Source organism: Lycorma delicatula, chromosome 12, assembly GCF_047948215.1.
Source record: "Lycorma delicatula isolate Av1 chromosome 12, ASM4794821v1, whole genome shotgun sequence".
Lineage (NCBI taxonomy): Eukaryota > Metazoa > Arthropoda > Insecta > Hemiptera > Fulgoridae > Lycorma > Lycorma delicatula.
In genome coordinates this window covers 62062748-62090326 of record NC_134466.1, presented here as the reverse complement: position 1 = coordinate 62090326, position 27579 = coordinate 62062748, and the positions used below count along the sequence as shown (strand labels likewise).

The 27579-nt window shown below is 33.8% G+C and overlaps 1 protein-coding gene across 1 annotated transcript in view; it reads right to left on the bottom strand.

Moving 5' to 3' along the window:
- Positions 1-27579, bottom strand: part of LOC142332777 (uncharacterized) — a 288220-nt gene that overhangs the window by 195234 nt on the left and 65407 nt on the right. The window lies entirely within an intron of this gene.

The following is a 27579-nucleotide window of genomic DNA, read 5'->3' as shown; positions in this document are numbered from 1 at the left end:
GAGAGGAAACCGGGCTTCTGAGTGAATAGATTAGGGTAGGGTGGATAGCCCCAGTGGTGAGGGCTGGCATGCTTAGGTGTGTCAGTTCCAACCCACCGGGTTGGTCTAGTGGTGAACGCGTCTTCCCAAATCAGCTGATTTGGAAGTCGAGAGTTCCAGCGTTCAAGTCCTAGTAAAGCCAGTTATTTTTACACGGATTTGAATACTAGATCGTGGATCCCGGTGTTCTTTGGTGGTTGGGTTTCAATTAACCACACATCTCAGGTATGGTCGAACTGAGAATGTACAAGACTACACTTCATTCACACTCATACATATCATTCTCATTCATCCTCTGAAGTATTACCTAAAACGGTAGTTACCGGAGGCTAAACAGGAAAAAGAAAGGTGTCAGTTCCAAGGATCCGCTGGGGACTCCGAGGGAGAATAGGTCTATACAAGTGTAAAAGACCCATCGATGCGTCACGACTTTCCAAGGTATGGCGTAGCGATACAGAAGGGCAAATGAGACTCAAAAGACCTGACCGGTGGGCGGACCTGCCTTGTCGGACATACAGTTGGTAGGTGTGGAGGCCCATTAGAGTATAACAGGCACTCCCCTGGGTGGCGTAATACCAACCAGTCGGACCGGCCAAGGGGAGCAGAGTAAAAAAAAAAAAAACTTTTGCATGCATCAGGTACACTCTCTATCTAACAGATCACAGTTATTCGGAATGTGTATATATATATATAAAGTTTGTCTGTGTATTTGTTAACGCATCACGCGAGAATCGAACAACCGATTTCTTTCAAATTTGCAGGATACATTCATGTTATCCAAGGGAACGTTTTAAGCAACTGACCGAGACCCTACGTCTCTTGTAGTTTAAGATATTAAAAATATTCATCATTTTTTTGCCCTCATGGAGGATGAAGTTGTGAATTAAAGATATTCACTGAGGAAAAAGTAGATTAATCCATTTATTTCATTATTATACTTCTGCCACCATGGCAAAGAAATAAGTTATGAATTCATAACTTATTTCGTCATCAAAGATGTGTGTACTTTTGTTACCACAGTTACTGTTGTGCGAGTTGTCTGGGGTGCCACCAATAGACTTAATGGCCCTAAATAGAGTCGAGAGGGCGCAAGGCCTCGAAGCAAATGAAGCAAAAGATAGACTTAGACATAGATGGAAAAATAGATGGCAGGAGGATGGACCAGCCAGACGCACGGAGGAGCTGATTCCAGATCTTGCACTATGGTTAGACAGGGAACATGGTGAGTTAAATTATCATATCACGCAGTTTTTTACAGGTCATGGCAATTTCAATGAGTACCTCCATCGTGTTGGAAGAAGGCCAGGTCCAGAATGTATGTACTGTGAGAGAATTGACAATGCAGAACACACATTTTTCTGCTGCGACAGGTGGGCAATTAAAAGGAGGAACTGTGGCATAATAGGTATGAGCCCAGCAGAGGTCCTAGAGCACATATTGAGGAGCGAAATAAACTGGAAGAAGGTTACGGAATTTATAGTAGCAGTATTAACAGAGAAGGATATAGATGAAAGGCGACTAGGTTACTAGTGTAGAATAGGGTAGGGTGGACAGCCTCAGTGGTGAGAGACGGCACGCTGAGGTGTGTCGTTCTCAATGATCCACTGAGGACTCCAAGGGTTTAGATAGGTTCCGATGAAGAAGAAGAGTAAGAAAAGACCCGGTGCCACGTTACGGCTATTTGAGGTATGTCGTGGTTTCCAAATGGGCAAACAGAAAATCACTCAAAAGAGCTGACACCGCCGAGCCGACCTGCCATGCCGGATGTTCAGCCGGTAGGCGGAGAGGCTCGTTAGAGTTTACCAGACACTCCCCCCTGGGTGGCGCAATACCAACCAGTCGGACCTGCCCAGCGGAGTAGAGTGAAAAAAAAAAAAAAAAAAAAAAAAAAAAAGTTACTGTAATTCAATCTTTTGTAATCCAGTTTCTTTTTAAGGTTTCTATAAAGCCTGAATACTATATTTATCAGTTATATTCTCCCAACTATGAGGATAACGTACAGAGAGGGCGTCAAGGGGGTGGAACCCTCTCTGTAAATGGGAATGGTGACCGAAGTGAGCTTTGCGGATATCCAGGGTGCCAATCCTCCTGGAAAATTGGGAATGGCGAGAGGAGCGAGAGTTTTGCGACAATGAGTTAGGCTCCTTGGCCCCGAGGAGACCCTCCGAAATTCACCTCCTGAGCCACGAGAGTACAGGTTCTTTCTAGACGGACCGGTTATTAAAATATATTCTTATTATCTTTTTTTTAAAATTGAATACTAGAGAATGGATACCGATGTTCTTTGGTGGTTGGGTTTCAATTAACGACAACAAATTTCAGGAATAATCGACCCTGAGATTATAAGACTACATTTACGTTTATACATATCTTTTCAAGTAATAACTTACGGTGATTCCGGAAGCTAAACAGAAAAAGATAGAAAAACTAACATAAATTTACAAAAAAAAATCTTGGGATTTTTACACCGGTGGTACTGGACACTGATATCAAACTTCCGTTAAAACCCTATCTGTCACAGAAGAGAAAATATACTCCACGTAATTTTTTTTTTGTATTTAACGAAGTGTAAAATGAATCGTTGTTTTAATTAAGAAAATAAATAATCTTCTTCTTTGTGTAATCCTTACTTAAGTTTTATAAGACAACCGATTGATTAATAGGATAAAGCTAGAGTAATTATGTTTTAGTTTTTTTTCTCTTGTTTTTTTAAATTTATTTGATATAAGCAGGAATTTTATACTTAACATCCCCAGATTATAACGAAATTTTAACAGAAAGTTTCACTTATCAATTTAAAGACTAAATCTCTAATTCATTAGATAAAAGTAAATCTCGGTTTAACTTCTTTAACAGATTAAGTTAGGTTATTAATCTCTCCCATAATCCGACCCAAAGTCAGAATAATTTGTGTTCAAGCTTTGTGTTTATTTTGACCATAGCACTTTTTGGATTTAGATTTAATTACTCTATCATTTTAATTTATTTAAAAAGTAGAAAAAAAATTTATAACGCAGTCTAAGAGATTTATATATAATTTTTAATACGTAAAACTTAAAAAGATGAAATCTTTGTTAAAATATTATCGAAATAATTTGGGGAAAAAATATGCTCAAAATAGTTAACAAAAATTTTAAATAAAATTTCCGGCCTCCGTTCCTCGAGTGGTAGCGTCTCGGCCTTTCATCCGGAAGTCCCTGGTTCGAATCCCGGTTAGGTATGCCAGTTTTCATACGCTATCAAATTCACTTTCTATATCAAACGCACAAGCTTTAAGGTTATGTGGCGATATCAAGCAAAAAAAAAGGCCTTTTCGATTGTTAATTAAATATATAATAAAATAAATATATAATAATTAAAAACTAATAAGAAATATAACTTGACCATCATTATTCGTCAAAGTTTAGAAAGTTCAATTGGCTAATTTTAAGGGTTGGGTTGAATTTCTGGACTGGTGACTGGCTTTTTTTTTACATACGATATCCTGTCACATTACTATATTATTCTCTCCAACGTACTACCGGGTGATTAAAAAACGACTTCAAAATTTTAAAACCATATAAAAATTTATTAAAATAACGTAGATTATTCGGTTGAGATCTCAGTTATCAAAACACAACAAGTTATGACTAACGTAGTTTAATAATACTGAATCTGGCCACCAGAGTTGTTAAAAATGGATACATCTACTGATGCAGAACGTGCTTGTTATGTGTTTTGGTCTCATGATTTGCAGTCAGCAGCTGTAGTTCAGCATAATTAGAGGGCCTCCTAGTAAGTACACATTTTACTGTTGGCATCAAACCTTCGTCAAGACATCAAGACTTCCCAACCCTGTAGGGGAAGACACCCGCATTGTGACCCGTCGCCGCCAACCCCCCACCGTTCATAACCCTGCTGGGGTTTAACGGGAGTCGTATTTCGCTCTCTAACTTTTTACATCTCATAGTAATAAACCAGGCCTCGTTGGAATGCGTTGGATTTTTAAAACTTAGCTTTTGACGTTCGCTGTAGGCCTCGTCCGGACATCTTGAATGTCCTAAATTCAAGATGAACTAGCTAATCGAGCTTGCGGAAGCACTAACCCCGCGTCTAGTTCTACTTTTATTGAGCCAATTTCTAGTAAATGTCACGAAATTCGAAGCACATTAACAACCACTAAAAATATCGTTTGCAACAACGAAATTTAGTCCTAGTTTCCTTAGTGAATTCTATTTCAGTTCATACTCTTGACTTTAAGTTAATTTACAGACTTGTTATGATAGGACTTTATGAAGACAAGTTATTCTTCCACGCAGAACGGCCCGTTCTTCAGTAAATGGTATCGTTTATCTGGACATGCTTGAAAATTTTCTAATTCTTCAGCTGAACGAAGATGATCAAGATAGACCCCATTAATATCAGCAAAACGGGGCACCATCTCACTACCGCCTAGAAGTCCGAAAATTTCTTGATACTCGATTTCCGGGTCGGTCGTTTATCCAAATGCATGGACACCTCGCTCCCCAGATTTGACCCCGTTAGACTTTTTCTTGTGGGTTTCATTAAAGATCAGGTTTGCGTACTAAATCTTTGCTTGTCGATCTTCTTGAGCTGATTTCGAATTAACGTTTCTAAAATTAACATTAATTTTTGAGCCATTAAGATTAATTTTGAAAAAAAGTTGAGTTTTTACGCTATACTGGCATTAGTAAGAAATATTTTTTTTAAATGCAGTTTTATCTTGTAATGAGCTGGTTCTCCTTGCATGGTAATGATAAAACAAATTAAGACCTAACAAGGCTAAAAAATGTTTTAAAAAATAGATATTTTTAAACTTTGATGGCTGCCCCACTGGTCGAGGAATTCTTTGGTAATCGTGTTATCGGTCGAGGCTTGTGGCCACCAAGATCTCCAGAGATTTGACTGCGGCGGATTTTTTACTACGGGGTTACCTCAAAGAAAAAGCCTACAGCGACAAACCACGAACACTTGAACGATTGAAAGTCAATATTGAAGAAGTTGTATTAAATCTCCGGCCACAAACGTAAAAAAAGTTGCAAGAAACGCTGTAAAAAGAATTGAAGCTTGTATTCAAGAAGATGGCGGCCACTTCCAACATTTACTCTAAATGTAAGGTAGTGGATGGTAATAATAAAAATTACATTTACATTTACACATGCCTTTTTATTATTTCAATACCTACCAATATAAGGTTAGGGTTGCGTTTTATATGGGACATTCTGTATATATAAGTATACCAATTATTTTTGAATGATGTAGGTAAGTGCATTAAATTTATTTAAAATAAATAAAAAAATAAAAATGTTATACTATTTATTTAAGAAAAATAACAAGGGAAACAAAATCATAACTTTTTTATAATTTTAAAGGAAGTTTGATTTTTTTAAATGTTCTAATTTTAATGAAAACAATGTTAAGCGTATTTACTGATTAATAAGAAACTAGCCGGGCCCTCCTTGGGGCTAAGGTCAGCCCAGACGAATCCTGGAGCCAACTAATGCTCCTCGAGCTTTTCGGTTTAATGGGCCTACCCCATGGCTGCAGAGCTCGCTTTTCAAAGTGAACCGGCGCCCTGGACAACCGCAGAGTTTGCTTTGGTCGCAATTCTCGTCTATCTAAAGAGCTCAACCCCATAGACCTCGCACTTCACGTTATTCTCATGGTAGGAAGAATATTTCAGATAAATAATAATTAAAGTATTTAGGTTTTATAGAAAACTGAAAAAGAAACTAAATTATAAAAGATCGAATAATTGAAACCACGTAACTAATGTAAACACACCTTTGACGACAAAAAATTCATAACTTATTTCTTTGCGCGAGGCAGAAATATAATTATAAAGTAAAAAGATTAATATATTTTTATTTCCTTGTACGAAGTAAAGAGAACTATGGTGATCGTGAAAAATTTCGGTTTTCAGATTTCAACGGAAATATCTATTTTGACTATCTCTGAATCTATTTTGACTAGTTTCGGCGTGACGTCTGCACGTACGTACGTATATATCTAGCATAATTAAAAAACGATTAGCCGTAGGATGTTGAAATTTTGGATTTAAGACTGTCTTAACATCTAGTTGTGCACCTCCCGTTTTGATTTCAATCGACTGAACCAAAAGTTTCCAAAAACTCAAAATCCTCAAAAAATTGGATTTTAGACTTTTTCTTTACTGCAGTAATAAGCCCTCATTGAGAGATTTTTAACGATATATTATAAGTGTTATTTCTTTTCATTGGTTCCAGAATAATTTACAAATGAAATTTTAATTAATGAAATATTTGGATCATACAAGGGGAAGTCACATCGGTTCGAATCAGACTTCATTTCCTTTTTTTTAACTTAAATATATTGATTTATTAATAATTATTCACCTCTGATTGTAAAAAAAAAAAATTACAATAAATAATAATATTAAAAAAATGTATTAAAAAATATATTTAATTCAACAGGGGTTCAAGGAAGTTATGTAGTATCCATTTTAGATTTTTAGATAACCGTATAGAGTATAGATTAACATACATCTAATATAATTCTGAAATATATCGAAAAATGTGATTTGTTTAAAAAAATTTCGTGATAGTTATCTCTTTTAACTGTTATTACTACCCAAACTTAACAGTACTTTATAAAATAGTAAAATTTCGTTTTTAAATTCTTTAATAATAAAAAGAACCTGTATACATACTATGTGGATGCACAAAATAACAAGAATTTTTTAATACTCCGTGCTGTATCTTTATGAATTAATCTTTTTCCTATATTTTCAGCTGTGTCAGACGGGCAATTCAAATTTGATAACCGAATAATTAAAACTACATTAATACGAGTTATTCGATTTATCCTATTTATTTATTTTTTGAAAATGATAGATTTAAACGTTAAATCTTTTGCTTAAAAATGGAATAAAGTGCAATGATATGTTAAACACCAATCAATTTGAACCACTAACCGGTGCTAATGATTTCAAGAAGACTGTGAAAAAGATGACAAACATGTTGGATTTCCTAAAAAAACAATAATAAATGAAAGTAGTGACAAAGTAAAAGATATTATGATCAACCATTTTCAAACTACTACAAGAATAATTGATGAACAAATATGAATTTCTTGTGGCTTCTGGGAAATGATTCTGAGTAATATTTTGGGTATGAGATGAATAGCAGAAAAGTCTGTTCCAAAACAGTTGAACGTTCAACATGAATTACATCGCACAACTATTATTAGCAGACATCGCTGTGACTCAGAATTACTCAAACGTATCACAACAGGTGATGAAACGTATAAAACATGCGTTTTATTTCAAAATAACTTTCCAAAAGTTTTTTTGTATTTTCTACGTTTAATAAGTTCAGTGGAAGAAACTAAAAAAATTCCATTAAAAAATGTACAACCACTAAAAAGATTCCTAAGATTTTTTATTAGTCATTTAATAAAGTTATTGTACGATAAAATTAAAACAAAAACTTGTTTTTCATTGCCAAACTTTGTATCGTACAACAAATACTACTGGAGTTATAGTTCTAGGACATGTTTTATCCTATTTTCCAACTCAAATTACATTAAAAATAACCAACATTACTCCTTAATATGGCAAAAATTACAGTCGGGATTCTTTTTAATAGAAGTGAAATCCGGGCGAAAATTTCGCTAGCCGTAACTTAAAAACAAATCATTTCAAGGTCTTATGTTTAAATGAGTTTTTTCATTGTTTTCACCAGTAAAACATGTCCTAAAAGTTTCTCCGATTGTTCGTGGGAGATTCTGTATGTATATACATCCGATTTTTATCTCAATCATAAACGTTTTAATATATATATATATTATATGTAACAAGATCGGTATAACAAGGCTGAGTAACGGATTCCTACCAATTACTATGAAAGTAGTAGCAAATATAATAATTGGACCAATCCGGAAAGGAAATGACAGGAACACTTTTAGTGAAGGTCTGCTTAACAATCGTCTTTTGTAAGACTGCCTTCTGATACACAATAATCAATCCCCTGTTTGTAGTGAGAGGAAAGTTACCGGACCTAGTTATAGAATTCATTGGAACGAAAGCCTCGGACGATCGTTCTCACGTTTCGAGTTGGGTTCGGTTCGACAAGTAAAGAAGATAAAAGTATAAATATTACGGGGTAAACCATTTAAAAATCAGTTCGGCGGAGTTCTGCGAACCAATCCTGACGTTACGACGTCAGTCCAGCGAGGAGAGTCGCGAGACGTCAGTCAGCGGGAGTATTCTGTGTGGGGAGGGCAGTGAAGGAGCGAATTTCAACTGTGAATTAAGTTCCCGTTAAAGCTCAGGGCAACAATCGGTGGCCGGGGGGGGGGGGGGGAAGGTGTGCCGACCGGAATCGTCACAAGGTGGGCGTCTTCCTCTACGGCGGTTGGGATGTGAATTAAGTTCGATACGATTAACGTGACCCCAGGAGTAATTCCAGTAAACAAGAAATAGTATCTGTGAGTAATTGTAAAATTATAAGAGAAAGAAATATAGTATTAAATTCCATTCATAAAATGTTAGAGTAGTTTTATTTGTGGACAGCAAAGGTATTTGTAGTGACTTTATATTACTTTTTTCCTTTCTTTTTCCTGTTTAGCCTCCGGTAATACTTCAGAGAATGAATGAGGATTATATGTATTAGTGTAAATGAAGTGTAGTCTTGTACAGTCTCAGTTCGACCAATCCTGAGATGTGTGGTTACATGAAACCCTTGTCTTATCTAGTGTACTATTGTTTGTTAATGCAAGACTAGCGGTTATGTTATATCTTTTGTTAATAGGTCGGAATTCTGATTTTCTATTTATCTTCCAGGAAAAATCCTAAGGTTATTCAAACTCTGTTTTGTGTGTAATCTGTTTATCATTACAATTGACATTTATTTGATAAATGATATTATGATTATTTACTGTTTTGATTATGTTATGTTAATATATGTATTCCCTGCATATTATTATAATTGACAATTATGATTATTTGTTTGTTATTGACATATAATATTATTATTAGATACCGGATTATATGCAACATAAAATCTTGAAATATGCATGAAAAGTGTCAAAATATGCAACTTTAGAAACATTTTTTGCTTTATTTCAAAATCAGCATAGAATTACTAAATAATTGAATATGTCGATAAATTCGGTAATTAACAATTATTTAACATTTTGTTACATTTTTAAACGTAAACAATCAGAGGTACTGTTCCGCGGCTAAGTGCGTTCTAAGAGCCGTGCAGCTAATAGGTTTGGCCGGCTACAACGTAAGATTTCATTTATTAACTAGGTATTCTGCCGAAAAATACTGTAAATATAGCAAAAATATACATCATCATCAATAGATTTTAAGGAAAATATGAAATAACCGGTGAGAATGGGCTTAATATGCAAATGTATAAAATCCGGTCTCTAATTATTATTGTTCATTGTTTTCATTCTAATTATTACTGAGATGTTTTTTTTATTGTCTGTTATTATTATTATTACTATTTTTCTGATTATTATTGTGGTTGTGATCACTATGATTTATATTTATTTATTTAATATTTATCATTAATTGTTTTATTTTCACTTATTATTGTCAAAATTGTCATTCATATTGATCTGTATTGTTATTATGTTTTAAACCAATAAAATATAATTATATAAAATTGTCAATCTCTCAATACCGTGGTCGAGCCGCGAACATGCGACAATATATATATATATATATATATATATATATATATATATATATATATATATATTATAAACATAGGACATAAAGGAAAAAGCTTCTCTAATTGGGATAAAAATCGTATAATTGGAAATGATTTTTTTTAAATATAAAAAAAAATTACATAAAAAATACGTTTTCAAAATGCTTTTGTTATATAAACTGAATAAATATACCAGCTTCATAATTTATAAATCGATAGGCTTACAGCCACCAGCACTTTTGTTTAGTTATTTTATTATTTATTTTTTTTAATTCAGCTGACATAAAACCACACATTGTGAGTCCCACACCACGTAATCTGTTTCCGTGCTTTGTTCTTTATTGATAAAATATTTACCATAAAAAAAAATCACCTTTCTGTTTTGCTACACTACCGCTATTAGATCAATGGCATTGTTTTTAACAAAATTTACTATATATATATATGTATTGATCTTTACTTTTTTTTTGTCTTCAATCATTTGACTAGTTTGATGCAGCTCTCCAAGATTCCCTATCTAGTGCTAGTCGTTTCATTTCAATATACCCCCTACATATTACATCCCTAACAATTTATTTACATATACCAAACGTTGCCTGCCGGCAAAATTTTTTCCTTCTACCTGTCCCTCCAATATCAAAACGACTATTCCAGGATGCCTTAGTATGTGGCCTATAAGTCTGTCTCTTCTGTTAGCTATATATTTATAAATACATCTTTCTTCATCAATTTGCGGTAACACCACTTCTTATATCACTTTATCCACCCACTGATTTTTAACATTCTCCTATAGCACCACATTTGAAAAGCTTCTAATCTTTTCTTCTCATGTACTCCGATCGTCCAAGTTTCACTTCCATGTAACTCTACGCTCCAAACATATACTTTCAAAAATCTTTTCCTGACGTTTAAATTAATTTTTTTAACGTAAATAAATTATATTTCTAACAGAAGCCTCGTTTCGACTGTGCTATTCAGCATTTTATATCGCTCCTGCTTCGTCCATCTTTAGTAATTTTACTTCCCAAATAACAAAATTCTTCTACCTCCGTAATCTTTTCCTATTTTTACATTCAGTGGTCCATCTTCGTTATTTCATTACTTTCGTTTTGTTCTTGTTTATTTTCATACGGCATCTCCTGCGTAGGACGTCATCTAAGTCGTTCATTGTTCCTTCTAAATCCTTTTTACTCTCAGCTAGAATTACTATATCATCTGTAAATCGTAGCATCTTTATCTTTTCACCTTGTACTATTATTCTGGATCTAAATTGTTCTTTACCATCATGTTATTTATATATATATATATATATATATATATATAATTTAACGTAAAATTAAGACATTTTAAGTATTTTCGATAGCCGGCCTCCGTGGCGCGAGTGGTAGCGTCTCGGCCTTTCACCCGGAGGTCCTGGGTTCGAATCCCGGTCAGGCATGGCATTTTTCACACACGCTACAAAACATTCATCTCATCCTCTGCGGAATGAATTGCTTGAGTGCGGACCCGGAGGTAAAACACGCCAGAAAATTTTCGATAAAAATTGTATTGTCAAAAGGCGGGTTATTCGTTTTAGCAACCGTAGATAGTGCAGTTCAATTACAAAAACAATTTTCTATTACTGTAACTTGTTATCAGTATCGTTACATCTGGTGCAGTAAGTTTTAAGTATCCGTAGCTTTTAAAAAGGAGCTTTTAAAGTTAAAAGAATATTTTATTGAATACTACATTATTGTCTTTTAAATTAATATTACTATTATTATAATTTTTTTCTATTCTGAGAATCAAACGAATATATAATTATTATTTGTTTGTTTTCTCCGACCAATTTTCAGCTACTGTTGAGTCTGGGTGTGTGTACAGGTAAATACCGACTTGTCAGGCCTAACGTAGCTCCAATGTAAGCATAATTGTACCGGTAAACGTATAACCTGGAACAGACACAGGTTGACCACTCCTGAGACGTGTCGTTAATTGAAACCCAACCAACAAAAAACATCGGTATCCATAGAACGAGCAGCATTCAAATCCATATAAAAGCAACTGATTTTACAAGGATTCGAAACTTAGAACTTTTCGACTTTAAATTAATCAGCAGATTTTGCGATAACGAGTTTAACCGCTGGACTAACCCGGCGGGTTAATCTATTATTATTAGTTTTTATTATTACTAAAGAACGGATTATATGCATTTGCATATTTGCATATGCATTTGCATATTAAGCCCCTTTTCACCGGTTATCGCATATTTTCCTTAAAATTGAGTGTTGATATATATTTTTGCTATATTTACAATATTTTTCGGTAGGGTACCTTGTTAATAAATGAAATATTATATTGTAGTCGGCCAAACCTATTAGCTGTACGGCACTTACAGCGCACTTAGCAGCCGCGGAACAGTACCTCTGATGTTAATGTTTATAAAAAGTAACAAAATGTTAAATAATTGTTAATTATCGATATGTTATTCGACTAATTATTAATTGTATGCTGAAATTGAAATAAAAAAAATAAAAATTACTATTTTTTTATTATTTAAAGTTGCATATTTTGACACTTTTCATGCGTATTTCAAGGTTTTTATGTTATATATAATCCGTTATCTAATTATTACAGTTATTTTTATAAAATAAATTAATAAATAATCGTTCCAGTATAAAATAGCCATTACTTGGAAAAATACAACTGGAAAACCTTATGTCGGTAGAAAATACACAAATTCGGTGTAGATAATAGGAAAAAAAAGTTTTTTCTTCAGTTTCTCTACAAAAAATTTCTATAATAGAATTATATTTCATAGGTTAATAGAAATTAATTTAGAAATAAAATAAAACAATATTCCAGCAACCCAACGGATCAGTCTAGTGGTTAAAATCGTCATCGCAAAATCTGCTGATTTTCGAAGTCGAGAGTACTAAAATTCGAGTTCTGGTAAAGGCAGTTGTTTTTACACGGATTTGAGTGCTAGACTGTGGTAACCGATCTTTTTTGTCGGTTGGGTTTCAATTAACTGTCACACATCATAGGAATGTTCGAACTGAGACTGTACAAGACTACAATTCATTTATTCTCAGGAGTTGTCGGCCTGAATCTATTCAAGACTACATATTTACCGGTACATTTACATTTACACGCCAAATTGCGTGTCTGTTAACATCATGTCACTGTGCTGTTACTCTGTAACTTACCATGAAGCCGTGAGGTGTAGCGCCGTTTTGACAAAGGCAGTTTTGAATGAGCACACGACACTGTCGGTGAGATGGCGACTGCACTGTCAAGGGCATGGAACCCATACAGCCGTTGAGGTGTACCGGCATCTCGACGACGGTTGAAAGCAAGTAAATGTCACGCGGGAATCTGCGATGGAGCTGAGCGGGTGGAGGAAGAGGTCTGACTACCTCTCCCTTGTAGAACAGTTAGGAGTCCATAAATTAACCTAAGTCAGGGGTACGAACTAAAGTTAAGTTCATTAAGGAAATTAGAACTAATTTTCGTTTTTGCGAACACCATTTTTTGGTGGTATGTCGTTGTTAAATTGCCTCGAATTCAAGATATTTACTAGAAATTGGCTCAATAAAAGTAGAACTAGGCGTGGGGTTCGTGCTTCCGTGAACTCGGTTAGCTAGTTAAGAGGTAAACGATGTATGACATTCAAGATATCCGGACGAGGCCTACAGCGAAGGCAAAAGCCGAGTTCGTAAATCACCGATGTAAATGTCTACCGAGGCATTTACATCGGTGGCATTCCAACGAGGTCAGGCTTATTACTATGAGATGTAAAAAGTCAGAGGGCGAAAGACAACTCCGGTTAAAGTTCATAAGGGCTATGAACGGGGGGAATGGTGTGGCGACCGGAAGCGTCGCAAGGCGGGTATCTTCCGGTACGGGGTTAGGATGTTACTCTGTAACCTGGTATTATATAAATAAATAAATAAGCATTAAACTCATTCGTTAAAGTATAATATACCTATCGTAATAATAAAAGTATAGTTTTGTTAAATCTAGTATAGTTAAAAGAAGAGAAAGACTTATAGGCCACATACTAAGGCATCCTGGAATAGTCGCTTTAATATTGGAAGGACAGGTAGAAGGAAAAAATTGTGTAGGCAGGCCACGTTTTTAATATGTAAAACAAATTTTTAGGGATGTAGGATGTAGAGGGTATATTGAAATGAAACGACTAGCACTAGATAAGGAATCTTGGAGAGCTGCATCAAACCAGTCAAATGACTGAAGACAAAAAAATAAAAGTTTAAATGAAGTGCAGCAAAAAATGTATATATGTAATTTAATAGGCATACAAGGAAGTCATGTGGTGTCCACATCAGATTTTTATTTATGATTTATATAGTAGTGAGATTGGTGAGGTTTGAACTTTGGTAAACTTTCTAGCAATAGGGAAGCATTTCCGGGTCTCTTAGTTTTAAACAAAAGTTAAATAAAAACGTTAAAAGTTTATATAGCTGATCAATTATGTTTGATTATTTGTGGGTAGTTTCTTTTTTTTTTTTAATTTGTAATCGACTTTTGAAAATTGAAATTTAAAAAAGTATTTTTTTTTTTTTTAAATGTAATTTATTACTATTATTTTATTCGATGGTGAAATGTAAAACTATTTTTATTTTGATGTAAAAAATAAAAAGTTTTTTATACTTAATATTCAGAAAAGCATTCCTACCTAATTCAAATGTAAAATAATTTAAATACCGAGCCAAGCTTAAATATAAAGTTTAGAGGACCGTACCTTTTTTTAATACACCACCATAAATAATATTAAATTAATTTATTCCAATTGTATGACTTTTTTAAACTTAATTTATCTCGATTTTAACGAATTTTTATACTTTTATATTTTAGAATAAACGTAATTTTTGTGTTAAATTTTTTTATTCTTCATGATGAAAAAAATATATTTTTATTATATTAAACTTAATGGATGCTAGTTTTATAAAAGTTATTTCATTGAAATCATAAAATTTTCCCTTATTTAAGTGATATAATTTTATGTTAAACATTTATTAGTATTTAATTACTTTTTACTAAAAAAAATATGTGGATATCACGTACATATTCCGTGTACACCTATTAAATTACATATACATTTTTTTTTTAAATAAAAAGTACGTAAAATTCTATTTCATTAATAACTTCTGATATTATTTTATTCTTATTGTTATTATTGAATTATTATTTATCGTAATTTTTTTTTAGTCAGAGGTTAGTAATTATTAATAAGGCAATATATTAAAATTAATTACTAAAGATGGACGAAACAGGAGCGATATAAAATGCCGAATAGCACAATGTAAACGAGCCTTCTGTAAGAAATATAATTTGTTTACATCATAAATTAATTTAAATGTCAGGAAAAGATTTTTGAAAGTGTATGTTTGGAGTGTCGCTTTATATGGAAGTGAAACTTGGGACGATCGGAGTATCTGAGAAGAAAAGATTAGAAGCTTTTGAAATGCGGTGCTATAGAAGAATGTTAAAAATCAGATGGGTGGATAAAGTGACAAATGAAGAGGTGTTGCGGCAAATAGATGAAGAAAGAAATATTTGGAAAAACATAGTTAAAAGAAGAGACAGACTTATAGGCCACATACTAAGGCATCCTGGAATAGTCGCTTTAATATTGGAAGAACAGGTAGAAGGAAAAGATTGTGTAGGCAGGCCACGTTTTTAATATGTAAAACAAATTGTTAGGGATGTAGGATGTAGAGGGTATACTGAAATGAAACGACTAGCACTAGATAGGGAATCTTGGAGAGCTGCATCAAACCAGTCAAATGACTGAAGACAACAAAAAAATCGTAATAATACGTAATTTGCGTGGAACAGAGTGATGTGAAATCAAGTTGAATATGTCTATTGATTAACTCAATAATCCGAGTTAATATCCATAATTAATAATAAATATATAAAAGAACCTTTTTAAAATCCACTCTTATATTAAATACTTGAAATGTAGAAAATAAAAAATATGTAAAAAAAAAATTTAAATACCATTCTTAAATTAAACGCAGTAAAAGGTAAAAAATACTATTGGGACAATATATCAGAATGTATTAGACAACATGATTTGCACTCTTTATGCCATTCATTACGCATATGAAAAATTGGCAAAAACATCAAATTTTGAATTTGAAGCTATGACTTTCACAAGCTTACATATCACTAAAGCTTGTTGTCAAAGCCATTCTTAGATGCCGTTCTAAAATTATTTTTTACCTTTAGTGCGTTTAATTTAATAGTGGTATTTTCCATTTTTTTTTACATATTTTATTTTTTACTTTTTAATGCATTTTATATAAGAATGGTTTTTAAAAAGTTTTTTTATGTATATTTTATTTTATATTTTTTAGTTTTCATAAGTTTATATTTTACAGCTGCGCTAGCGCACAGGCTTAAGCGTATTTAGCGAAAGATCGGACCGATACCTTTTACGGTAAGTGGAATGGAATTCAAAGTTGACGGGAGTTTATTTCTCCCTACAAATCGCAGAACCTGGACAGAGTCCCTTTCTGCTGGATGATTCTAATCGGGCGTGTTTTTTTAAAAGGTTTATTTTTAAATGGCGGGTCTAATTTTTCAAGTTTTGTTTTGTTTATTTAGTATTTTAAGGACAGATTTAATTGCATTCCAATCCGTTGTTAAACCGGCGTTATCGAACCCATTTTATGGGCCGACCGCGGAAGGCTAGGCTTATGAAACCTGTCCTCCCGACGTAATTTCCCTTCAGACAGTCCACTGAAGTCCTTTCGGTGCTAACGCTTCATAGGCTAGCAGGAATACGCCACAACGGGGCACTAACTATAAGGAGGGAGAAATGCGACCCCTACTCCGGAGGAGTCGCAATTGCTGGTTTAATTTCATTTACTTGTAAGTGTTAAAGGAGAGGTTGTGTAGAAGTACGGTAAGTGTATGCAATGAAAACATAGGGCTAAACGATTTAATTTCCGGATAACCAAGAACCGGTCGATAAAAGAATGTATCCGATGGATTAAAGTTAGCGCTTGAACTGCTGATACATACGTCGTTTGAATAATGAGAATCGGACGAGCGGTTGTCGAGATATTACGGTAGCACCTCATCGTATCCCCATCCTTAATTTTCGAACGGCGCCCCGGGGGCACTTAAAAATATTATTATCCGACGGATACAACTGGGAGCTGACGGGGATCGTCAAGGGGGGTCGAAAAAATTTGTGGGAGCGCCAGGACAAACCGTTTTTGATATATTTGCGATGTTCCCGAAAATTCGGATTCGGTTAAATAATACTAAATTTCCCAAAACTTCGGTCGCTACTGTACAGAATATACTACGAAAATATGCATATAAACGAGGTTGCATAAGTTCAAGGGAAATTTTTTCTCTAATTAACGCATCTTAGCGACTTGAAAATGTTGCGAAAATGTGTTATCATCAAGAGTAAACCTCTACGCAAAATTTCAGAGCTAATGGATAAGCGGAAGTGCTTCAAAAATTCGACTGAAATGTTAAGTACTATGAATTTCATATATATGGTCCGCTAATCCATCTAATAGTCCAAGAGCGAGCTGATATAATAGTGATGATAAAAACATATTAAAAGAGAAATACCTGAATAATTAATTGAATAAAATTTCCATGATTATTGCTTTTATAAAACTAAAGAATTAATAATTAAAATTTTACATCGTTTCTCTACATATATTATTGTCAATTCAAACCAAAAATAATTCGTAAATTTTATAAATAATGTAAAGAAAAATTTAAACTAAATAAATTATTCAATTAAGAAAATTAACCAAGTTATCAAGCACCGAAGACGATACAGAATTGTCAATTAAATTTGTAGAAGACTGGAAACAGAAAATTACAATCAGAAACTCTTATCAGCTCGTAGTAAAGTTCGAGTCTTACTTCTCTCTTAACATTTCCTACAAGAACTTTGGTTTACAAACAATAGCTCCTTCTATTTGAACGCTATTTATCTATTAAAAGGACTGTCTAGTAGTTGAAACAGATCGTATAAATACGTCACTGTTATCACAGTGTTATAATGCGCGTTACCTTAACATTCTAGTCATTTTGTAACCGCTAAAATAATTTCCCGATTATTTATGGGAATGATCAAAATTATAATTTAAAAAAAAAAAAATTATTATTTAAATAAAGGAAAAAAATAAAATGTTCAGCATTTTAAAAAAAAATTACGGATCAAACGCAGAGATAGTATAATAATTGGTCACATTTATTGGAATCAAACAGCAACAGTAATAATTGAAGAACATAAGAAAGAAGCCGTAATAAAAAAGGGAGTCTGACGAGGATGTTCCCTATCCCCGTTACTTTTTAATCTTTACATGGAACTAGCAGTTAATGATGTTAACGAAAAATTTAGATCCAGAGTAACAGTACAAGATGAAAAGATAAAGATGCTACGATTTGCTGATGATATTGTAATTCTGGCTAAGAGTAAAAAAGATTTAGAAGAAACAATGAACGGCATGGATGAAGGCCTACGCAAGAACTACTGCATCAAAATAAACAAGAACAAAACGAAAGTAATGAAATGTAGTGGAAATAACGTAGATGGACCACTGAATAATTAAAACACGAAGAGAAAAGATTAGATAGGTAGAAGAAATTTGTTATTTGGAAAGTAGAATTACTTAAGATGGACGAAGAAGAAGCGATATAAAATGCCGAATAGCACAGGTAAAACGAGCTTTCAATTATATTTTCAAAATAAATATAATTTGCTTACATAAAAAATTAATTTAAACGTCAGGAAAAGATTCTTGAAGGTATACGTTTGGAGCGTAGCTTTATATGGAAATGAAATTTGAAATGCGGTGCTATAAGATAATGTTAAAAATCAGATGGGTCGATAAAGTAACAAATGAAGAGGTGTTGCGGCAAATAGATGAAGAAAAAAGCGTTTGTAAAAATATAGTTAAAAGAAGAGACAGACTTATAGGCTATATTAAGGCATCCTGGAATAGTCGCTTTATTATTGGAGGGACAGGTAGAAGGAAAAAATTGTGCAGGCAGGCAACTATTGGAATATGTATAAAAAATTGTTAGGGATGTAGGATGTAGGGGGTATGCTGAAATGAAAAGATTAGCACTTGATAGGGAATCTTGGAGAGCTGCATCAAACCAATCAAATGACTGAAGGCAAAAAAAAAATATAAACTTTTGAACTAACAGTAGTTTTGTGGATCTGGGGGATATGTAACGCAAAAATACGTCGAAATTTTCCGGAAGTCAAATCATGGTACCCATTACAATCGATAGCTTTCTTATGAAATCTTTCTTTCTTTCTTTTTCCTGTTTAGCCTCCGGTAACTACCGTTTAGATAATACTTCAGAGAATGAATGAGGATGATATGTATGAGTGTGAATGAAGTGTAGTCTTGTACATTCTCAGTTCGACCATTTCTGAGATGTGTGGTTAATTGAAACCCAACCACCACCAAAGAACACCGATATCCACGATCTAGTATTCAAGTCCGTGTAAAAATAGCTGGCTTTACTAGGACTTGAACGCTGGAACTCTCGACTTCCAAATCAGTTGATTTGGGAAGACGCGTTCACCACTAGACCAACCCGGTGGGTTTCTTATGAAATCTACCTAAAAACTTATAAAGATGTATTTTTTTAGACATGCATGAAGCAGGGTAATAGTTAAGTAAAAGTTTTTGTTGCTAAAATGTTAGATGAAACGAATTTGTTTCATTAATTGACATTACATTTCTTCATAACAAACGGGCGCTTGAATGAATGAAATTAACCGTATATAACAGAGTCATACAATTAAAACGTTATTTAGTTATTTAAAAGCATATTTCACGTAGCACAGAAAATAACAAACTTAAAATTGACTCAACCTTTTGAATTAATAAAGCATTCAATTAACAATGGATCCATGAACGGAAAGCTTGTTTTAACTACACTGTTTGCATATATAAATAATCAATATTCAATATACCATCCCTCCTTAAACATCTCTCATATACATATAGACGCGGGAACACGCTTGAAAATTTATAAATATACTTATTTTTAATATCTGTTAGTGTCTTTATAAAAAGCAATTTCATCTATATAAAAAGTTAATTAAAAAAAAAAGTGTAAATCTTTTTTTCATTAATGAAATTCAAGAAAAGTTCTTTTTTATAAAAATAACAATTGAGTTGCAATTTCCATAATATTTAGATAAATTTTTAGAGTAAAACTTAATTAATTTTTCAAAACTTATACTCATTTTAAAAAATGAAATTAATGATTTTTTATAGACAAAGTAAAATTCGGCAATAATAATAATTTAAAAAAATTTATATTTGTACAATTTCTTAATAAAATTGGCAATATTAAAAGGGGCCATTACTGTATAATTAACCATAAAAAAAATTCTTTTAAGTAAGTAATAATGTAAATTAACTTTTTGATTAATTTAAAAAAATAAACTTTTCAACAAACGTAATATTAAAAAAAGAAAGAAAAACCAGTTTTGCATGAATTAAATATTTTTTGTAGAGTACAAAGATGCAAATAGATCTTGAAGCCAGACAATTTTATAGTAATTTACGATGATATTGTATATTGATTACAAACTAGCCGGTCAAGGGGCTCCCCTAGACCATCAACGCGATCGTATCCCCATGTTTATGACAATTTTAAGTATTTTACAGATATTCATTATAAAAAAAGATTACTTATTTTACTTAATTATATTTCTGTTGCCATGGTGACAGAAATGAAACGAAGTAACTTCATTAATAAATTTACATATTTTATATATATATATATATATATATATTGTTACCACATATATGCCTAATTTAATAACGATGAGCTGGCGCACAGTATACGGACGCGCTGATACAGCATCACTCCCACCGCGCAGTTCTTCCACCATAGCGGCGCTGCAGCCCCACCACACAAAGGCTCCAATAAAAGAGCGTGCACGAGAGTGAATTTTTAATTCTTCGTTGACCACGACCTGGAGAAGACCAAGAAGAAAAAGACGATGGAAGAAGACAGAAGTTTCCTGGCCGGCTCGCCGAGGGAGCCGCTGGACGCGGAAGCTATCTTCCCGCTCCAACTCCAGCTCGCCGGGTTTCAATCGTCCTGGCCGGCTGACTCAGCAGCAGGAACCGGCCCAGCGTGGGATCGCTCGGGAAGAACCGCCTCGGCCGCACCGATCCGACACTGCAGGGCTCTACGGGCCACTACTACCACGCTGTAGTGGGGAGCCAACTGCCGCTGAGGGAAAGCCCGGTCGGACTTCAATGGACGAACCGCAACTCTCCGACTTCGCCGGAGACCAGCTTCTGAACCCAACAACTCTTCTAAGAGCTAACGCAAAAAACGGCCCTTTTCAGGGTCACCACAAGGTTATGAATTACGTGCCGACGAAGCCGTTCGGCGACAATATATAAGCACATCATTCGTTTGAAGAAGCATTATGGTTCTACAATTATTTATATTTATAAAATTTCAAAAAACTTATGTCTACAATGGTTTTTTAACAAAATATAAAAAAATAATAAATGTTAATGTAAAGAACGTACTGTTTATATTACACTGTACAATTTATTATCTCATAGTACAATCATTCATCTCATCCTCTCAAGCAATACCTAACGGTGGACCCGGTGGTTAAACAAAAAAAAAGAAGATAAAAAGTACAATCTATTATACAGTTGTTCAATTTTTTTTTCTCTGGGTGCTACACAATATATTTCTGAACATTTTGGTGCTTTTATATATAAAACTAGCAGACCCGGCAATGCTTCGCTGTTGCTAGATTTGAGTATATATATATATATATATATGTATATATATATCTCCCTCGGCTATATATATATATATATATATATATATATATATATATATATATGGAAACACTCATCAGTTTATTCAGTCAAAAATTCCCTACATCTATGCCTCGTGAAAATATGGAACGAAGAAAAACTTCCAGAACACTGGACCACAGCCCTCATCCATCCATTACATAAAAAAGGGGATAAAACTAATCCGGAAAACTACAGAGGCATATCTCTCCTGGATTGCACATACAAAATCCTGTCGAGAATCATATACAACCGATGCAAAGACCAACTTGAACTGGAACTTGGGGAATACCAAGGGGGATTTAGGCCATGGAGAGGTTGCCCGGAGCAAATAATATCCCTAAAACTTATGATGGACTTATATAAAAGACGGAAAAAACAACTAATAATCACCTTCGTCGACTTTAAAAGGGCCTATGATTGTATACACCGACCATCCATGCTGAATATTCTGAGAAACCTGGGCCTTCACCCTAAACTCGTAAACATGATAAAATTAACTTTAACCGATACCCAGTCCAGAATGAAATTCAGAGGTGAACTCTCTCAACCCTTCTACATAAAAACTGGATTGAGGCAAGGAGACGGCCTCTCACCACTCCTTTTTAACTGCGCCCTCGAATTTGTCATGAGAAATGAGTATGAAATAAATCCCAAAAATATAAAAATGGGTACTAAGAAAAACTCCATCACACTAAATTGCCTAGGATTTGCAGATGACCTCGCTCTTATAGCAAATAATATTCAAGAAGCCAAAACACAAATCATGAGCCTTCAAAACCTAGCACAAAAGATAGGGCTTCATATCTCTTTCGAAAAAACTGAACTAATGGCCATAGATCCTCTGGTAATAGAGCACATTACGGTAAACAATCGGAAAATTAAAATAGTAAAACAATTTAAATATCTACGGAAAATAATAACTTATAATTTAAATGAAAAAGTGACATGGCAAAAAAGGACAAATAAAATGATTAAATCCCAAAAATTAACTTGGTCAACATATAACAAAAAATGCCTTTCTGCTAAAACAAAACTTAAACATTATAAAACTGTAGTACAGCCAGAAGTCACCTACGGAAGCGAGGCCCTTTTCAAAATCACTCAGAAAAACCGAATTGAAAAAATTCTGAAAATAGAGAGGAGAATTGTCAGAACGTGTATCGATAAAAAACACCAAAAAGAAGGCCGATGGTGGATTGTGCCAAATGAGGTGGTGTATCGAGAAATAGAGCCTGTTACTGATAGTATGCGGAAAAAAAGAATCTCTTTCTTCGGTCATCTCATAAGGACACCGGAAACAAGACTGTCAAGAAATATCATTGAAAAGCTCTGGTTCCAAAAGCTAGAAGTAGGATGGATCAAAGAAATTAGAGAAGATATGAAAGAATTGGGAATTTCCCTGACTGACCTACCGAATAAAACTGGAAAAATTACAAAGCTAAAAGATAAAAGCATTAGATTTGAACAAAAGACAGACAAACGACAAAATACAACGAAGAGGGTGTTTACGGATGAAGAAAAGAAAGCAAGATCTGAACGGATGAAGAAATACTGGGCAGCTCGAAAGAGTAAAATAACACGCTTTTCTCAGAAAAGATCCAACTAAAATTGACTTAAGTGGTCCCATGTTGGCCGTAAAAGCATAATAATAATAATAATAATAATAATAATAATAATATATATATATATATATATATATATATATATATATATAAAGATTAAATGAACACAATTGAAAGTTTGATAAAACATTAACAAAATGAAAATTATGGAACTTCCTTCACAAAATTTAACCTTTCCCCCTTTCCCTTTTCCCCAATTTTTTTTTTCCATTTTCATTTGTCCATATTTCCCTTCCCTTGCCCCATTTCACTTTGACCCATTTTCACCTACTTTCCACTTTCCTCCCAATTTATATTTCCCCTATTCCTTTTTCCCCTTTACACTTTCCCCTTTTATTTGTTCCTTTCCCTTTCCATTTCATTTCTTCCCGTTTTTCCCCTTTCTCTTTTTTCCATTTTCCTCTTCTTCGCTCTTTACCTTCTTCCCTTTTACCTTTTCCAATTTTTCCCTCTTTCTCTTTTCCGTTTCTTTCTGCGCATAAATCGGTCCAGTAGTCTTCTAGTCTATAGCGGACACACATATCGGAAACATTGAAATGGAATCGTACAATTTTAATAAAGCGTGTGTTAACACAGGCGAATTCGAATGCAACGTTGTGTCAAAATTTCAAAGCAATCGTTGAAGAACATTCAGAGATATAAGATTTTGAACAAACGGACATTTATATTTTTATTTACCAAGATAGGCTTAATGAGTAGATATAGAATTTATTAGTTTTTAGTAGAAATATAATATTTTACGCTAGCCATATTAATAACAGGGAGTTGGCTTGGAGACGCCGTCTTCTTCGTTTAGTTTTGTGAAATGTTCGTGTGAAATTGTGTTAGTTGCCGGGCTAGCTACTGCTCCTTACGCTGCTGCTATTGGCGCAGAGCGGACCACGTGTGCTCCAGGCGGCTGAGCACAGCCGACTCTCTCCCGCTCCCTTTGCTTTCTTAATGTTTCTTTCCCACAGTCCGTTGTAACGTAGTTTTAAATAGTTCGTTAAATAAAGAATTTTTTTTACTGCTAAATGTTAATTAATTATCACTTACTTTTATTAATAAGAATTGTTAATCTTTGATTTAAATTTAATTATAAATATTAACTAAAAATGCAATTATAAATATTTATTATGCAGTTGTTAGTTCAATTTTTTCCGTTAGATGGTAGCGCCCAACAACGGCTGCGCGTAGCCGCCCGACGCACCAGATGGACCGCCCTGCGCTAAAGGTAACTAATATAAAAATGCGACTACATAAATGTGAGGCACATATAACAAACCAACGCACCATGTCTTTGTATTGCAGAGATGATATGACCATTTTGTTTGAAGTTGAGGTACAGAATATTCAAGATATAATTTCAAAATAAGAAGACGTTATGTAGACATACGAAGATATTGTAGGAATTTAACCAACTAAACGTTTACTATTTATTCAAAATTAATGCCTCGGATAAAAATTAAATTGAAAAATAATACAAATTTAAATCATACATTGAAAAAACAAACTTTTACACGAAATTAAAAAAAAAAAGTTTATTTGTTAGGAGTTTGAGTGTAATTTTATTGATATAATGCTTGATAAACAAAAAACCAAACATGATTAAAATATTCAGTATAACCTCTTTCATATTGTAATTGGACCCTTAAAATTTACGCTCAACGTTTATTTAATAACAAAAATAAAGTAACTGAATCAATCCATCTGGATTTAATATTTTTTGACTTTAGAAGTCGTTAATAATTAAAAAAACTTAATAATAATTAAAAGTCAAAGGAAAAAAGTTTAATTTTTTTTACTTACAGCAATACAATTTATTATTCGATAAAAATTTAATTAAAATCTAAGGTATCAAAATAAAAATCGAATGTAACAAATCGAAATGGTTTGTTGGAAATAACATGGAGCAGTCAGATATTTTATGTTAATAGGTTAAAATGGATGTAACCGCACAGATAACACGAAACGATTTAATTCCAAATCATTAACAAACACGCGCGCGCGCTCGCACACACACACACACACTTTACATTGATGACAAATTAAAAAAAATCTGATGTGGCCACCACATAACTTCCTTGTACGCCAAATACATATTTTTTTAAAATGAAGAGTACATAAAATTTTATTTAATTAATAACTTTGATATTTTTTTATTATTATTGAATTATTTTATTGTAAAACTTTTTTTACAATTAGAGTTTAACAATTATTAATAAATCAAAATAAAAAAAAGAAAGTTTTAAAAAATATATGTACATGAAGTCGGATTAACTGATGGATGTGCTTTCCCCTTGGAAGATTCATTAAAAATATTTTATTTGGCTATGGAGCCAATGGAAATAAGTACCACTTATGATATATCGTTGAAAAGCTCTCAATAAGGACTTATTACTTCAGTTAAAAAAATCAAAATTATTTGGATTTTGGGCTGTTTTGAACACTTTTAGTCGAGTCGATTGCAATCAAAAGGGGATGTGCACAACAGGATGTTCCTAGTCCTACATCTACTACCTTACGGCTCATCGTTTTTGAGTTATGCTAGGTATATACGTAACTACGTTCAGATTTCACGCTGAAACTAGTCAACATGGATTCAGGGATGGTCAAAATGGATATTTCCGTTGAAATCTGAAAACCGAAATTTTTCGCGATCACAATACTTCCTTTACTTCGTACAATAAAATAAAAAATCCGATAAAAAAAATTAATTATTTCTTAGTGAACTTGTTAAATATTAATGTCGAATAAATAAATTAAAAACTGTAATTATAATATACTTAGTTAATACTTAAATAACACGTCTCGAATTTTGTGAGATGGATTATATGATATAGTTAATCCCTTATTTGTCTGCAATCCTTGTTTCAGTGATAAATGCACTTTCTATAAAAGTGGGTTTGTTAATAGACAAAATTATAAATAATGGGATAATAATAATAATCTAGATTTATTACTTGAAACTGTCATCCAGTATAAAAAAAAAGTATTGGGTTGCAGTTATCTGTAATCATGTAATCAGACCTATATTCATAGATTGGAGTCTTACAGGAACAGAGGAGCTGTATATCTGTAGATATACAAATATTAAAACAGGAAACCCACCAAGTTGGTCTAGTGTCCGAATCAGCTGCATTCCAAGTCAAGAGTTCTAAGGTTCAAATCCTAGTAAAGCCAGTTACTTTTTTACAAATTTGAAAACTAGATCGTGGATACCGGTGTTCTTTGGTGGTTGGCTATTAATTAACCACACATCTTAGAAGTGTCCGAACTGAGATTGTACAAAACTACAATTTATTTACACTCATACATATCATCCTCTGAAGTAATACTTGAACGGTAATTCCAGGAGCCTAAACAGGAAAAAGAATAAAAAGATATTAAGGAAGGAAAGCGTTCCTCGTTTTTCCTTATGATAGTGGATTACCACATTTCAACAGAGAAGAAAGAAATTTCTTAACTGCCGAATTTCTACAAAATGTATAGATTGAAGGAGGTGGAGTGGACAGACGTTTTCAAATCTTGTGGCACTGGATATTTTCTTGTGGGGCTAAATAAAGTCCACTGTTAACAAAATTCCTAAGCAGATATCGAAGAGTTGAACAACTGATGTAATTTCTTACTTTTGATGTTCTAGCAAATTTAAAGTGAGCGTTTCAGGAGAGAATTTACAAGTGTTACAGATTAGAGAATTCAGTTTTGAAAATCTGTGCCCCCCTTTTTTCATCCCTTTTCCTCAAGGCCCGATCCACGATCCCGTACAACACGGCCTTGAGGGTGCCAGTTGCCTCTACTCCCCTGGGAGGCCATGGCAGATTTTGGGACCCCAGTGGCTGGATTTTGGTTTTTTAATAAGTGCCTGCTTCTAATCCGGGGTCCCCTACTGAGACCCCAGACAGCCTCTCGGTCTTTCTTTTCCTCATCTAAGGACCCCAGGAGTTCCCGTTCAATCATTGATGTGGGACGCCGGAGCATCCTACCCCTCCTGAACGAGGCTCTCCTCCCTTCTCTACCGCTAACACCCCTTACCACTTCTTCCAGGGTCTTCTTTCCGATAATGTCCCTATTACCTTACTGACTACAGACCAATTCCGCTCACCATGAAGCATTACCACCACTATATTATCTGCGGTAACCTTTCCCAACCGCGTCAGCATCATCATCCTGTCTTCCTACCACCTTGGACACTGGAAGACAGTATGTTCTGCGGTATCCCGCTCTTCAGTATACTGGCAGCTTTCAGACGACCGTTTCTTTCTGCCGCATAGATAGCTATTAAAGCTACCTTGTCCCGATAAAAATTTGGTTAGCTCAAACGCGAATTTCCCGTGCTCACGTCTGAGCCAAGGCCTGATATCTGGTATTAACTTCTTCGTCCAT